Raw genomic sequence first — 13213 nt, 5'->3', positions numbered from 1 at the left:
AGAATGATTCCCAGGGAGGAAAATATGACATCAGGAAAAACAAACAAACACCTGCTTAATTAGTCTACAAATAGATCATTCCATTTCTGATGTTCAAGCTGGCAGGGTTGATGTTTAAGTAGTCAAAAATGACACCACCTACATACATAATGTATGTGGTTTTATGTAAACCTTCTGGAGATCCTGCGATGTCAAGAGGTAAAGAAGTACATTAGAGCACAATGCTATGCATGTTTAGTTGGAAAAAAGTCCTACAACTCCCAGCATGCCCCGGCCACCATACTGGCTGGGGCCTGCTGGGTGTTGTAGGACTTTTTTCTGTCTAAACATGCGTAGCATTGCACCCTAAAATGAATGAATGTATGAATGAATGAATGAATGAATGAAGAGGGAGCAGCAGGCTTGGGAAAACCCCAAGGATTTCAGAACTACAAAACATCTTTTGGGAGGAGGGAAAATGGTAGTGCAGAGGAGACCAAAAGAGAATGATGTGGACTGAGCATGCTCAGTCACCATGGAATGCTGAGTGACTGTTGTGGGGGGAATGGAAAATGGAGGGTGGGAAATGGAGTGGCTGGAATCACACTGCAACATTGTGTTGTGGCTCTGACTTGTATGATGTAAAGCATTTGACGGAAGAATAAATGTATATGAACTAGTCCCGAGATGATGGCTTTCACTTCCACTACTGGTTTATGGCATCATTCAGAACCAGCCTGCTGGAAAACCATGGCTGAAGGATAAAGATACCCTGTGCCTGCCTCCTTAGAGCAAGCCAGGTAGAGCCTCTCTGTCTGATGGGAGGGATGTCATGAAATGCTTGTGCCCTTTTATCACGCAGGGTTGGGCTTTCACAGTGGGCCTGGATGGAGCTTTAAGGAGTATGGCAGAAAGGCTGGAGAGATAGAAAAGGAGGTACAGCAGTCAGCTCTGCTTTCTTCCAATTCTTACATCCCAGTTCCTTTTTAGAAAAAGGCAGATGGGTGAAGCCTTATATTGACTACTGGGCCATCCACATCGGGAGGAGGCATAGCACCATTCTTCCACCTGGCCTCTGGGGGCTTTGAGGCTCTCCCCTTCCAACACACTTTGAATTTAGGAGAAGCATGGGGATGTAGAGTCAGAATAGACAGCATGGTGCCTCCAGGGTCCAGTATGCCCCCAGACACCGTTCTTGGTGTTTGCCAAGGTGCCCTCACCCTTGCAGTTTTTTAAAATAGTGTGTTGGGCTGCAGATTCCACCTCTTGCATGTATTCAGTCTGTTGAGCAGATTTCTTGTCCTTTGCCATGCCTCCCATGACAGCCATTTTGTGGTGGTGCTCAGGTCAGTTTCTCAAATGGCCAAATGTGCCTTTGGACCCAACTGCTGCCCACCCTGGTATTGAGTGATGGCATCTCACTCAAATTAAAGAGGATTATTATTATGTAGGCCTTGGAGGAAAAAAAAAGGTGGGATATAAATGCAGTAAATAATTATAAATAAATTTAAACTCCAGCACCTCTCTTGAGAAATTAAGCACTGACACCACCTCCATTGCCAGCAAACCACAAATCACACCATTCTGCGCTCCTCCATTCAATGAGCCACTCTTCATTTTCCCTTCTCCAATAACTATTCAGAAAAAGCTGTTCATTCTCCAGTTGTTAAAGATGAGGAGCCTATTGGAAAAAAAGGTAGCAACCATAACTCAGCATCACAAACATGGTTGGACAACCAGGCCTTCCAAGCCAGAAGCCCTTTGGCTGGATGGATGAATCTGTCAGTTTCACTTCCTCCACCATTTTTTTCTTTCCATCCCAAATATGAATAAATTTGCAAAGTTTGGTAAATTTTATCAAAAAACCTAACTGAAACAAAATTCTCACCCCACCCTACTCATAATATCGAATCCCTCCCGGACAGTGCAGTTCCAAGCATCTTTACTCTGAAGTAAGTTCCACTGAATACAATAGGAATTACTCACTAATAAGTGTGGTTAAAATGAGTCACCATAAGGCTTGTATCCCTTCATGTCCATATTGTGAGAGTGGGAGAGAAATTCAAGAGATATGATTTACTCAACAAATATTACAAGACCTAAATGATAATTAGAAAATGGCCTGCATTGCAAATTTTATATGACCAGCAGTTAAAGTAAGCAATGACCTCATTAATATAATGTTAATAGTCCAGTCAAAAGTATAGCTCCTGTAGGCCTGAGATTTCATCTTTTAGAAAGAGTGTTGTTGTTTTTAAAAAAACACTTGGATTTATATTGTGGCATCAACGGTTCCTTGTCATTGCTTACCGAGAAGGTTTGTGTGTGTGTGTGTGTGGGGGGGAGGAGAGTAGAGGAAATGTAACCCACTACTGAGGAGTGCAGGCAAATGCTATGGGAAAAGTCAGCTGATTCCTGTACATTACATAGCTGACTTATACAGACCTGAACCATTGGACCATAAGAACATAAGAAGAGCCATGCTGGAATCAGACCAAGGGTCCATCCAGTCCAGCACTCTGTTCGCACAGTGGCCAACCAGCCATCGGCCAGGGACCAACAAGCAGGGCATGGTGCAACAACACCTTCCCACCCATGTTCCCCAGCAACTGGTGCACACAGGCTTACTGCCTTGAATATTGGAGATAGCACCATTGGTTCATCTAACTCAGTACACTGATTGGCAGCAGCTTTCCATGTTTTCAGAAAGGAATCCTTCCCTTTCCTATGTGGAGATGCTCGGGATTGAACCTGGGACCTTCTGTGATCAAAGCAGATGCTCTATCAGTGCTGGCTCCAGGTTTTTGAGGGCCCTTGGGCAAGATACCTTTAACGGGCCACCTCTCTCAGTGAGCCTATCAGTTCACCACCATTGTCATCAGTTGCTCTTGCTCCTCATCCCCATTCTCAGCATTACCACTACTTGCTTGCTTGACAGGCAGAAAGGCAATGAGCAAGTAAGCAATAGCATCTATTGCTCCTCCTTCTCACCACCCTTGTCAGGCCCAGAGAGAGAGAGACAGAGACAGAGACAGAGAGATGCAGGTGAACAAGCAGGTTGAAATGGTGAAGAGGAGCAGCAGCTCCAGGGGGCCTTGTCAGTGAGCCCCTGCTGGGAAGTTGGGCCTTGGAAAACACTGAGCCATGATGTCAGCCCTGTGCTCTACCAATGGCCTATGGTTGCTCCCAGGGCCAGATTAAGGCCAGCTGATGCCCTAAGAACAGGCCCAGTAATGGTGCCCCCTTGGCCCTTCCATTGCTTAGCCGGCAAGATATTAAGACTCAATAAGTGCTGAAGGTGAAATAAGACATTAAAAACTCAGTTTTCTTCAAGGCCAGAACACACAACTATATTAAATATAAACTGTTTTTTGTTATATTCATTTTATACTAAATAGCAGCAAGCAATATAAGCCAATCACTTATAACTAGGGCAACAGAAAAAAAAATGCAAATTTCCATCACTGTTTTATGTATTTAAAAATAAATAAAACTGTTATAAGGGGGAAAAAATGCAAATGCAAAAATTTATTGAAAACTATTTTTAATCACCCTCCAAAAGATTATAAGACAAAATAAAATCTGATATTATCTCTACTGAAGTGATGTGATCTCGAGAGCATACTTTTCAATTTTGAAAATCCTCTTTCAACAGAAATCAATGTTGGTGGCTAATGTTGGTGTTGGTGGCCACAGCTATGGTACCGGCACTCTGTGGTGCCCCCTTCCCTTGGTGCCCTAAGCACGTGCTTATATTGCTTAAAGGTTAATCCAAGGCTGATTGCCCCCCTTTATAGAGTAGCCATGTGTCCCAACTTTACAGAAGACATTCCTGTAAAACTTCCTGACTGTTAGAGCAGTGCGACAATGGAATCAGCTACCTAGGGAGGTTGTGGGCTCTCCCACACTAGAGGCATTCAAGAGGCAGCTGGACAACCATCTGTCAGGGATGCTTTAGGGTGGATTCCTGCATTGAGCAGGGGGTTGGACTCGATGGCCTTATAGGCCCCTTCCAACTCTGCTATTCTAAGATTCTATGATTCTATATTTGGAGGGCTGGCAGAGGACATGGTTTTCACAATGCATCTCTGCCATTTTTTTTTTTTTGCCTCCTCTGAAGGGTCCAGCTTTGAGCATACTGCCAGTAAACATATGTTTTCCCACTGCTAGGCACTTTTTAATTATAGTTTTACAGTTGTGAGAGAAAGGCATCACTAACAAGTGCTCCTCATGGCAAATGGGAAACATTTAGCATCTCTGCATGGTGGGACAAAATGCTTACCCAGCAGTGAAAATGGTCATATCTGCTCACCACTTTTGCAAGGAAAATAATAGCTTTGGGGATGTTGGTGTTGCTACTGCACAGTTAGACAAAGCATAGCCCCGGCTGCACAAGCTGAGAAGAAACCAGCTGGGTGTGAAATTATGGTATCAGTTGAAAAGAGCCCCCAAAGAGATAGCATCGTCTTGTTTTAGCATCTTTCATCCTTTGCTTCTTTTGCTTATAAGAAAATGTGCCTTAGATATTAGCATATTAATCTGTCTTCAGAGTCAGCATGGTCCCATGACTCTGGAACTGGACATCAATTACTGGTTTTCAAATCTCATGTCTGGCATTTCCTTGCACAAGACCTAATCCAGCCAGTGAGATCATCTTGTGGAAGCAGTCTTCTGCAAGCATGATTGATACGACTGCAGAAGCCCACATCTGGATCTCTATCCACATTGCAATGCTCATCGGCACTTCATGTTCCTGGTTGGATGCATCCTTTGTTGTAGATGGGAATGTGTATCTCTATTTGGGGCCATGATATATGCCACTACTTGCCCATGACTCCCGCTGGATTGGGGACAATTTCTAGTGGTCCCAATTCCCTTTTTGGAAAGTTATTTACAAACTGCACTGGATTGTTATGAGGATCAACTAGGATTTGAAGACACCCTCTATTTAAGGGGTGGGTAATGTCTGGGGGCCCGGGGGCCATTCCCCACCCCCTGAAAACCACTGGATGCTGCATCTCTATCCTTTGCCATGGCAGTGCCAAATTCCACTGCTATAATTTTGTGACAAAGGGGCTGGAAAAGATCAGTGGTTGGCTTTGGAAAATTTGGTAGCGTGGCAGCAAAAAAAGGGCCTATTCAGCTTTGTTGTCATGTTAAATAGGCCTTCTTCTTCTTTTTGCTGCTGATGTGCTGCCAGATTTCAGCAGCAACCCATCATAATTGTTTTGCTACTGCCATCACAGCAAATCTAGTGGTGGGAGGCAGTGGAGGCCACACAGCATACATGGCCCACAGGGCACAATGCCCATTTCTGGTCTTTGAAGGGCTGTCTGAATGAAGTTTGGTTTAAAGATGAAGAACCCTAAGAAGGCAGAGCCAGGGCAGTGAAGGTGCCCATCAACAGTGAGCATCTGTACTGAGGTCACCTCTCCACAGTCTTCCCCAGTATGGTGAGATGTATTATCTTTCTGTTAAAATTAATTATTTCTAAATGTGCATCTGTACATATAAATAAGCATATGCAAGTTAATGCAAATCTGTATCCTCCTTTGTCTTCTTTTTTGGTAATGCATTTCCTCTTTTTTGGCATTGTGCAAGTGTCCATCATTTTTTCGCATTGTGCAAGTGTCCATCTTCAGATCAATGCAGCAAGAACTGCAAAGCAATTTTGCAAAAGGAACATGAACCATTTAAAAGTAGTTGTAGATATTTCCCCAAGGGCTTCTGTTCATGCGGAGCCCTCTCTTCTTAGCTTGTAGTTCTTGTGGTGTCATTTTGGCAAGTTTAGAGTAGGGTGACCATATGAAAAGGAGGGCAGGGCTCCTGCATCTTTAACAGTTGCATAGAAAAGAGAATTTCAGCAGGTGCTATTTGTTATATGGCGAACCTGGTGAAATTCCCCTTCATCACATCAGTTAAAGCTGCAGGAGCCCTGCCCTCTTTACCAGATACAAAAGAGGTGCTGCATGCATACAAACGGCACCTGCTGAAATCCCCTTTTCTACACAACTGTTAAAGAGACAGGAGCCCTGTCATCCTTTCCATATGGTCACCCTAGTTTAGAGGCTCTTTATTAATTTTCCATTTTTTATTATTATTCTGGAATGAATGAGGATGCAAACAACAGCAAACTTAGCACCACAGCTCCATAGGGAAACACAGTAAGCTGTGAGAGGCCCAAGATGGTGGAGATGTGACTCACTCCAAGTAAACCTTGGCTAGCAAATCCTTGAGCATAAGCAATTGATCAGAGCTGGATTCAGTGGGCCCAAGACCTTTTGCTGCCTGAGACAAAAGACAAGATTGTAGTTTCACTTCTGCATATTAAGCAGACTGGGTTGGCAGTTGAATGTCTCTTCAACACTGATGACATGGCAGTATCCCATTGCACCTGAGGGAAACAAGCTAAATTAGGGACCCAGGAGAGAGTGTGAGGTAATACAAGTATCCTCCCAAGAGGGAGGTGCAACAGGGCCCTCAGGACAGATGGCTGGGAGGGCTGCCTCCCGCCAAGATCCGCCGCCTGAGACATCCACCTCACTATGCCTAGTTGTAGGGTCAGCTCTCAGCCCACTCTTTAGAACAGGACTTTTTCCTGTCAAGACATGCCTAGGATTGCACCCTTAGTCTATTTTATTCTAACCATTCATTTGTTGAACCAATCAGGAAACATTCTTTTGAAAAGGCAAAACATAAACCAGTCATCCCCCTCCCCCCCCCCACAATTTTGGTTGATATCGAATCCCATCCCCCGCTCCAAATGCCAACAATAAAAATCTTCAATGCAGAATTTGGCAACCTGTCAACTTTCAAAAGTCATTTTAAATTTTTGCTTCGACTCCCAAACAAACAGGTCACATTTAATCATTTCAAAAAGGCGATCAGCTCTGTTGCAGATCGTAGCTGCCATCTGTCCATCTGCGTTTCTATCTGTTTTGGCTATTCCTGGCTGCAGTCTGGGACCATTTAGTCTTGCATCACCCCATTGGCTTCAGTGGGAGCAGGATTACAGTTCAGATTCACACACACACGCACACTCACACACGCACAGCTCGGTCAAGTTTCAGAAACGGCTGCAGTACATAACAGTTCCAGCAGGGGTCAATATGTTTTCATTCTTCCAAGCCAGAAGGCTCAACGAGTGAGAAGCAAAAAATGTTGATCCTAATTGGAGCAGACGGAAGGTTCTTCTATAATCCTCCGACATCCTTTTCAAATAATAATTCTGAGGTGGGTGGTGGGCTGGTGGCTGCAAAGGCTCGGCTGACTTCTCTCGAATGAAGCCGAACCATTGTCATTTATTTTTGATGTATACTGGCTTAATGTAAGGATCCTTCTAACAGTTTTCCCCTACAGCCTTGTGAAGGGCACATTCCTCTTAATTATTAATCTATATGGGATAAGCAGAACGATTATTTCCCCCCCCCCAGCTGAATTCAGTCTTATGAAAAAATTGTTTTTCTATAGCTGTGCTGAGAGAGATTGACGAAAGAAACGACGCAGCTGGGCCTTTAAGATGCTCTTGAATAAAATTATATTGAATTGATCCCAGCTATTTAAATGCCTGAATTTTCCAACGTGAGAATCCGTGCTGGGTTTTGGCACCTCCAGAGTTAATAATTAAATGTTAAACCTGGCCGTTGTATCATCCCAAAGGATAAGCCATTTGTTAGGTGTGCAAACACTGGCACTGTCCACATAAATATTACAGATTATTGGAGCTGTCAGAGGCTGAGATTTCACCTCGAGTGATAACATCTAGCTCTCAGGGATGAGTGGAAAAGTGTCTGTCTGTCTAGCTACCTATCCATCTATATACACACACATACAGTATAGCTTTTTTGTTTTTAAAGACATAAATTCAATTGAGTCAAACAAGACCCTGTCATAGTGCAAGAAGCTCCTTTTCTTTCTTGGGGACAGGATATGACCAAAGTATAGGGTTGCCAACTCTGTTTGCTGCCCTTGCTCCTGGGTCCTCCAACTACATGGTTGCCAACTCATTTTGCTCCTCCTTTGTTGTCAACATACAGGTTTGCCAACTCTTTTGTTGGCTTTGTGTCCTTTAAGAAGGACTTTAGCTTAGCTTTTCTTGACATAGTGAAAAAGTGATGGTGAAAGCTATGGTGTACAGCTAGGAAATTTTAGACCTTGGACTTAATGGTTCTCTCTCTCTCTCCCTCTCTCTCTCTCTCTCTCTCTCTGTGTGTGTGTGTGTGTGTGTGTGTGTATAGGAACTGTGCCCATTATTTCAGTTGTGAAGTACACAACTATGGCCTTAGCTAGACCTAAGGTTTATCCCGGGGTCGTCCCTGCCTGCTCCCGGGATATCCTGTGTGTCATTTACATGAACAGGGATGACCCTGGGACAATCTCGGGATAAACCTTAGGTCTAGCTAAGGCCTACGATTTCTTTTCCTCCCAGCCCACTGCTATTCCATTCTTTAAAGCCACTTCTACATTACTGATATAGTAGGGGAAAATACACACATGTATACACGTGCTGTTTTGTATTTTCAACTCACTGAAATCCCAGCACTGTCATGACTACAGGAATACAATGGAGTTTGCTGCTGCACGTGCCACTCTCTGGGAGGTCACTTGGCCTCCCCCAGGTTCTAAGGCCCTGGATGTTAGCCCCAAGAGGCAGGCTTACCTGTTCACTGGGGAAAAGCTTCACTCACTTAATTTTGGCATGCCAAGTAGCCGTTCATTTGAGCAAGCAACTTCCACAGTAGAGAGAGTGTTAAGTAGTACTACCCAGCCTCCCCATACCTAGCTACCATAGCCAGTGATCAGGGATGATGGGAGTTGTAGTCCATAACATCTGGAGGGCACCAGGTTGGGGAAGGCTGGTTGTACTGTTAGAATGACCAGTACTCTTTTTAACTATGTATGTAAATTAGCACTATTTTATTTTTCAAAAAATAAACAAACTCCACATTAAAATGTGGAAACCATCAAAAGAACCATGCCAAAATAGAAAAGACCACCACACAAACATAACACCATTTCACCTCACTTCGTTAATTCTACACAGAGCACACACAGCAGTGATGTTAGATTTTGCCACCAACAAAACTCAAATCAAGGGCATTTTTTTCTTCTTTGTCACTAGAAGCACAAGTGGCCATCATGGCCCAGCTTACGCTGACATGCCAGCTATGGCCCTACCTGGACAGGGATAGCATTGCTTCTGTTATGCATGGTAACCTCCCATGTGACCTACAGCAATGTGGTCTATGTGCAGCTGCCTTTGAAAGTGGTCCAAAAATGTCCATTAGTTCAGAATTCAGCTGCAACAGCGGTCATTGAAATAGGCCAATATTAGCGCTACACACCAGTACGCACCTGGCTCAGAGTCTATTTCCAGACTCAGATGAAAGTGCTGATTTTTACTTTTAAGGTCTTTCATCACTTAGGGCCAGGGATCCTGATGGACCACCTCTGTCTGCATATACATACCTGGAACTTGAGATTTTCTTTGGAGACCATTCTCTAGGTGCTTCACATCTGGTGAGGTGTGGTGGCCGGCTACTGGAGAGAAGGCCTTCTTGGTGGTGGTGCTTCACTTGTGAAATCTCCCCCCCCCCGAGAGGCTCACCAGGTGCCTACTCTATGGCAGCCTGGTGCCAGGTGCAGACCTTTGAATTTTGCAACTGGTCTAGCATGAAATTTTTCTTTCTTTCTGCTACTGGGTGTTTTAGGCTGAATTATACTTTTATTTTGTTGCTACCTGTTTTATTGTGATTGAATTTTAACTTACTTTATTTCCAAAGCTGCCCTGAGAAATCCATTATAGAGCCATCTATAAATATTGCTAATTAATAAATAAAATGTATGCATTCCCAGTAGATATGGGCAAACATACCTCTAGAATGGCCTATGCCCTTAAGAGTGCAATCCAAAGGCAGACGGATACCCGTCTGCCTTTGAATTCAGAAGCTGAAGGGCATCTTATGTAGAGCAGGAGGAGTGCAGAGATGATCTTCGTCTCCATGCTTCTCCCACTCTGCATTTTTGCTAGATGGCATTTTTGCCCATCTAGCTGGAGCTCTGCGGATCTGGGGGGAAAGGGGCTGGGAATGTCTTGTATCCTCTACTTCCCCAATCTACTCCCCTTCCCACCCACAGAACTAACCCCCTGTCCTCCTTTTTGAGGTCGCTTTTGGGAGCTTGGAGACGTGGCCACACAGTTCTCTCTGCACCAGCTGCAAGGAGGTGGGGTGGGGAGCTCAGGCTCCTGGGTCTGAGGTTAGAGCACTGTTTTCAACCTCATATCCAGGAATCTGAACTATCCTGTGGTGTCCCTGACTCTGTCTAGGGGCAACAGGATTGTTCTTTAAATTAGTATTAGCCTGCTCTTTCCTGTCCCTGACAGCAAAAATATCATTATCATCATCATCATCATCATCATCACCACCACCACCACCACCACCACCACAAATCAACAGCAACATCATGAACCCAATTATAATCAGTATCCCCCCCACCCCACAAGAGAGCTATAGGTCATGCATCAGGTTTACTGTTTATCCTTCCAACATTTATGTGATCAGATGGTGCTGCACATTTCTTTAAAAACAAAAGAAAAACTGAAATACATCTGAGTTGAGCATCAGCAATGCCAACAACACTTGGAAGGGATGGTGAGATGTCCTGCCAAGCTTCACACGTTGAATTTCATCATATCAGGCTGCTGTGAAAAGCTGAAGGATGTATTTCAGCAGACCAGCGGTGGTGTCGGTGGGTGGGTGGAGGTAGTGCAGCACCAAATATTTTTTAAATAATGAAAAGGACAAGCGAAGGCACAGACTGGCATTCTACCCACAGAGTTTCAACATTGCTTTCCCTCAGGGGCCAAAACCCCTTGCACTATCATATATTCCAGTGTCAAGAGCTACGATGTTTCACTTGGGGAATGTTCTGATACAACATGTCTGATGGAACATTCTCCAAGTGAAATGCTACAGCGCCCGACACCAGAACGAGATAGTGCAAAGTTCTTGCCCCTATGGAAGTCTAAGGGGAAACACGACAAGCTGCTGACATATTCCAGATCCCTGGCACATGATTGTCTCTTTTGACTGGGCAGAGGCTCTCTGAGTTCTCAGACAGAAGTCCTTCCCATCACCGCAACCGGCTTCTTTTAAACGGAAATGCCAGCAGTTGAGCCTGGGACATTCTACCTACAAGGCACGTGCTCTACCACTGGGCTCTGTCCCTCTAATGTTGAATGAATATTGAAACCCATAGGACAGTGTCCCCCAATCTGTCCTCCCCACCGATGTGTTAGACCTCAACTCCCATCATCCCCAGTCAACATTAGGGCTTGTCATAGCTTAGCGGTAGAGCACATGCTTTGTAGGTAGAATGTCCCAGATTCAACCCTTGGCATTCTATCTAAAAGGAGCAGACCACTGCAATGGGAAAGAGTTCTGTCTGAGAGCTCAGAGATTTATTTATTTATGTATTTATTTGATTTATATCCCACCTTTCTACCTAAAAGGGCAGTCAAGGTGTCTTACAAAAACAAATTGAAATTGATTAAAACAACCAAACACATTAAAATTCAATAAAACACACACCAGTAACATGAATTATGAGTTAAAAACATGAATTGTGGTGCAAAAAAATCTGGAGAGCACCAGGTTTGGCAGGCTGTCATAAGGCGTATCTTATGTTGTAATAAATGTTCATCCTTTTATGAACTAGTTGTAGATGTTGCCACTCCTTTTGGTTTTGGAAGTATCTAAGCCAAACCATCCAACCTAGGTAGAACACTGCCAGGTTATGTGTTTGCTATATCGAGAAAGTCATACTTTATTAAGCTCACATGGCAAGAGACATCCCTGGAATGCAATTTTTGGATGTGTGCAGAATTCTAAAAGAACCTTCTCTATCCTCATAATACTCACCTGCTGCTTCTTCATTCCAAGATGTGCACATGTGCAGATTTTCACCTTGATCTGTGTGCATGCAATCCCTATAAACATAGTCTATGCACCATTGGTGCAGAATGCAGAAGCTTAAGGGGGCCTTAAAAATCCTTCACAATTGCTCAGCTTCTCCCACAATTACCATCTAATTTGCTCCAACATTCAGAGCTGCCTTGAGCATTTGAAATAAGTCATCTAAAGCTAATAAAAAGTGGGAGTTTTGACAGCCAGGCAGAACAAAGTCCCTTGACTTTTCATTAATGTGTCTGGAACTGGGAGAAACAATTCAGGTTTCACCACAGTGCTTCTGCCTTGATTTGGAGTTGCCATTTACTGAGATTGTGGGATGGCTGATTACTTATTATACTGGATCCGTTTTCTGGGTGGTAGCTAATATCAGAGTGTTTGGTGCACCATGCTATGAAGCATAACAACAATAATACTTTTACCAGATGACCGAGAGATTGCAAATTTTCTGGCCAACTTCTTCAGGTTCATTGATTATGCTGTTCAGAGGACTTCTCCTACAAACCAGGGAAGACAACCTCTCATTTTAGGACAAATCAAAATGACCAATGGGTTTGCAGTTGCTACCTATTGCTGCATCATGGAGTTGCCATTATGTATAGGAATGGTCTTTCTTCATGCCACTGCAACTCACCTAGAAAGCCCTATGCAAAAACAAATATAAACAACCCTGCGCGTGGTGGACTGCACATGAGCCTTGGGCAGGGAATGGACATGTGTAGCTATTTCAAGTGACTGGCACGACTCTTGGTCTTGCTTATTAACTTCAGGGTCTAAACTTTGACTCCAAATTTCTGTAACATATCTGTAAGTCTCACCCCAAAACATTTTCTAGGTGTGCCTCAGGTAGAGAGCTTTTCAGGAAAACAATGTGGATTTTCTTGTTCTTCATGCAGTATTTTGGAGAGCTGAATTGAGATTGCTTAAGTACTGGCAATTTCTGTATTGGTGGTTTTCAATCTGTGCTATTCCGATAAACTTTGGTACTCCTTGGAAGCTTCTCAGGGGTTCACCAACTAATGGTGGATGAACATCTCTGAAAGAGAGCTTGTCCTCCATCATCAACCTTCCCTTGCAATGTGAAGCTACAAGAGATTGTTGGATATGTTCTCAGTTGCACTGCCAGTTCACACAGGACAATTAAGTCCAATTGGCTGAGCCAGCAACTTGCATAACTACACACTCAGTCACATGACCCAGACTCCTTGGCAATGCACAGGGTTTTGTGCCAGACACCCACAAGGTCACCTCAGCAGACAAGTCAG

This window comes from Elgaria multicarinata, chromosome 10 (genome assembly GCF_023053635.1).
Source record: "Elgaria multicarinata webbii isolate HBS135686 ecotype San Diego chromosome 10, rElgMul1.1.pri, whole genome shotgun sequence".
Taxonomy (NCBI): Eukaryota; Metazoa; Chordata; class Lepidosauria; order Squamata; family Anguidae; genus Elgaria; species Elgaria multicarinata.
The sequence above is the reverse complement of the archived record's forward strand: the minus strand, read 5'-3'. Positions refer to the sequence as shown.